Source organism: Pseudochaenichthys georgianus, unplaced genomic scaffold, assembly GCF_902827115.2.
Source record: "Pseudochaenichthys georgianus unplaced genomic scaffold, fPseGeo1.2 scaffold_350_arrow_ctg1, whole genome shotgun sequence".
Classification (NCBI taxonomy): Eukaryota; Metazoa; Chordata; class Actinopteri; order Perciformes; family Channichthyidae; genus Pseudochaenichthys; species Pseudochaenichthys georgianus.
Genome location: NW_027262960.1, coordinates 187,476 through 191,676, shown reverse-complemented (window position 1 = coordinate 191,676; position 4,201 = coordinate 187,476). Strand labels below are relative to the sequence as shown.

The 4,201-nt window shown below is 40.6% G+C and overlaps 1 pseudogene; it reads left to right on the top strand.

The window, feature by feature from the left end:
* The first annotated feature begins 3,050 nt into the window (after positions 1-3,050).
* LOC117442205 (olfactory receptor 51L1-like) lies at positions 3,051-3,994 on the top strand (annotated as a pseudogene).
* Positions 3,995-4,201: the final 207 nt, after the last annotated feature.

Here is a 4,201-nt window from a genome sequence, read left to right as displayed (position 1 = left end):
TTTCATCACTTACAGCGCTCGTACAGGGCAAAGGAAAGTGTAACCCGAGTGAAAAGGGTGTTACATTTACTTAATTATAAATGTTGTTACATCAAGGCCAAAATTAGGATGAGCACCAAAGATCAAAAAGGTTTTGTTCCCTCACAGATCTACCAGTGCAGGGCCCCCCCAGATCTGGCGCCTTAGACGACCGCCTATGTCACCTAAGCGAAAAACCGGCCCTGCCTCCGGTCCCAACTCATCTCTCTCAATCACCGTGGTGGCCAGAGAAGCAGACGCCACCTCTCTCCATGCTTTAAGAAGGTTCAGGTGGTAAATCTGTGTCCCCCACTCGTCGTGTGACCACGAAGGGTCCTTGCCACTTGGCGAGTAGTTTAGAGCTAGAGGACGGGAGTAACACAAGCACTTTATCTCCAGGTGAACATTGTCTCAGTTTCGACCCTCTGTTGTACAGGCGCTGCTGACGTTCCTGAGCCTGGAGCAAATTCTCCCGTGATATCTGCCCCAGTGAATAGACTTTTGTCTTATGAGTTGGTCCAGACTTTGTCCTGCTCTTCTGTGGCGGACCTGCAGAAGTTAGATGCCTCCTGAATTATGACTGTGTGCAGCAGAACTGAAACAGCTGGGCACTGACCCCAGGCCTGCACCTGCTCCACTGGGGTCCAGCTGCCCCTTCTTGGTCACTTTTCCACTGGATTGAGTTGGAAGTCAGGTAATATGAAACTTGACTTATTTGCAACCATTTTTTTGTCAGATTTCACTGTTGAATATGTTGACCATGTTAGATTGTGTTTCCTATCACATTCAATACAAGAGATATCTAAATGTATGTTTTCTTAGAGAAGATCAACTTGGAGCACAACAATCAGATACTATATGCTTGGTTTAATTCACATTTCACACACTTAACTGCATCTTTGAAAATCAGATTGTGTGTTTAATTTTCTCGCAAATGCTAATTTGCCTTTTCACTGGATTCAGTTAATAGTCAGTTAATATGAAACTTGACTTATTTGGAACATATTTCACTGCAGACATTAGGACTTTATTAATTATTCAATAATGGTGAAAAAACAAGACTAAGGCTTTTGGAGTCCCAGTTGCATCATTTGTATTCAGAAGACAAGTGTGAGGGATTTAACATTTCCCTTACAGCTGCACTTCTGATTGGTTTACTCCATATAGAACAACAAGTAGGATGCATACATTAAAGAAGAAGTATGCAGTCTGGTGTGAGTGCGTTAACATCCCTTTGGGCCCTGCCTGTGCACGTCTGCATCCTAGCAGCAGACAAACATAAAAGTGTCCAGCTTCTTCAGAGTGGATCATTACAGGGGGGGGGCTTCCTCTCATCATGTCAAAGCTCTCACTACAAGCTGAGTAAGATAAGTTGTTTTATTGTTAGTTTCTACTTTGAATCGTATAACTTAATTTTGCTGTTTGTTTAGTTGTCTAACTATTGTAAACACACTACAGACTGTGGATCTCTTTCATAGTTGTCCTAATTATATTGAAAGCTTTCAAGGTTATCGTGCTGACCTGAACACAAGTATACATATGTAAAAGTTCCTACAGCACACTTTCAGGCATGGAATCAGTAAGTCAATAATTATTCTGTATGAGTGTATTTCAATTGGCTGATGTACTGAAAGTATTTGAATTAGTTTTAATCTGTTATTCTTATGCAAGCATTGATTAACATACTGTATATGTTGTTGGAATATTCTCACTTTCATTATCCTTCAATGTGATGATGCTATATGCTGGCTGGGGCACGTTCAGCCTTTTTTTCAGGTCTTCCTCTCCTTCCTTTACCGGTTGGTCCTTGAATGCACCTCTCTTTTTGCTTCAGGTGCAAACACAAACATTTGAAATCTGAGTGAAATACTGTTTCAATAACTGAGAGATGCCAGGATTGTGGTGCATGTAGTTTATGAGAAGGTCTTAGTTTGTGTACATCACTTCTTCGGTTACTTGGAATGTATATTTACTATTGTCAGGTCCAACTGTGAACGTTTCCCGTTCACATGCATGCAGGTTATTGTGGTTTTTAGTATTGTATGTGTTGAATTAGGACATGTTGCATTTATATTCCCTCCTTTTATCCAGAGACAGAAAGCCTGAGTAAGTCTGTGAACTTCTGTTTGAATAACTGAGACAGGCCAGACCTTTGCTGCATGTAGTGTATGTGGAGGTGAGATATTCCCAGCACAATATTGTCACGTACAACCCTAGGAGATTTTACAATTCACATGCATGCAAGCATGCAGGCTGATTTTGTATTAATATTAATATATGAATATTGAGTAACTTATGTTGTTTTATTGTTAGTACCTGGACACAGGTAGATAATCATACTGTATACATGTGTATACTGCTTCTGCATGCAAGTATTGTGGCACATATATGTATTTAACATGAGGAAAGAATATATTCTCACTTATATTTGACTTACTTCAAATGAGATTATATTGATTATTGTCTGCTTGTGACCTTTCCTTAAGTCTTGCATCTCCTTTCTATAGCTCTTGTTCTTTCTATGAATGTGTTCTCTGTTCAGGCCGACTGCAAACATGAAGGAGGCAATGTGTAAGAGTGTGAAATAATGTTTAAAACAATGCGAATTACCATGTTGGTGGTTCATGTAGTTTATGAGACTTTTTTCCTGCCCTTCATTTGTGTGCTTCTCTTCTCCAGCTACCTGAAGCTAAATTCAATATTGTCAAGTACAAGTGTTAGGAAGGTTTTAATTCACATGCACGCAGGCTTATTGTGTGTTTGCATTACTGGAGGTGTTGAATCACGACATTTTCCTCTGAACATTTCCCTTATTGTGCATTTATATTCCCCCTTTCTTCGCAGATATAGAGAGCCTGAATAAGTCTGTGAACTACTGTATGTGGAGGTGAGATTTTCCCAGATGTTATATTTAACATGGTCACATACAACTGTTGGAGATTGCATGCAGGCTGATTTTGTATTAATATCTGAAATGTAGCTAACAACATCTCATTAACAGTTCCTGTATTGTTCCTCTCTTTGGAGCAGACATGAAGAGCAACAGCAGCCTGAACCCTCCCTACTTTCAGTTGACTCTGTTTGCAGACTTTGGGCCCCTCAGATACCTGTTCTTCATCTTGTGTCTGTTCACCTATGTGACTATAGTCTCTGCTAACATGGTCATTATTCTGGCAGTGTTCCTGGAGAAGTCTCTGCATCAGCCCATGTATATGTTCATCAGCTGTCTGTGTGTAAACTCTCTGTATGGCTCAGCTGGATTCTTCCCCAGGTTCCTGCAGGACATCCTCTCTGACTCTCATTTGGTTGCACGTCCATTATGCTTTATTCAGGTGTATGTTATTTACACCTATGCTTCTATGAGCTAAGCATCCTTACCATCATGGCCTACGATAGGTTCATTGCTATCTGTCAGCCCTTACACTACCACAGTAAAATGACCTTCAAATGGGTGCAGGTTCTTGTGCTTGTTGCTGTTTTATACCCAGTGTTTACTGTTGGCTTCTTAGTCTATCTTACTGTTAAATTACCGCTGTGTGGAAATAAACTGAACCGGATTTTCTGCTCTAACTGGCCTGTGGTGCAGCTCTCCTGTGTGGACACCACTCTGAACAACATAGCTGGACGGTTTATCGTGGTGACGGCCATCTTCATCCCCCTATTCTTTGTACTGTACACATATCTACGGATTCTGCTGGTCTGCAGCAGGAGATCGTCTGAATTCAGAGGAAAGGCGTTACAAACCTGCTTGCCTCATATCATCTCCTTTTTGACCTACTCCATCTCTCTCTTCTGTGAGCTGTCTTTGACTCGATTAGAGGCTGGTCAACTGAATCCAAGCATCGCAGTTATTTTGTCTTTAGCGTATCTGATCATTCCCCCCCTCAATAACCCTATCGTGTATGGCCTGGGTCTGCCTCAAATCAAAGGAGTCGTGTTAAGATTTCTGAAGAAGGGTCCTGCTGCTGACATATAAGAGGAATATGTTTGACCATGTTAGATTGTGTTTTCCTATCATAATTATTTAAAGGGATACATGATTAGATAGAGATCAACATAAAGCACAACAACAATATTGTATATTCTTGAAGTAACTTGATTTGGCTTGAATGTCCCTCAAATGTTAACATATCACTATTCTGTTAAATGTCATAGATTTCAAGTTAAAGCACATATTATGTGC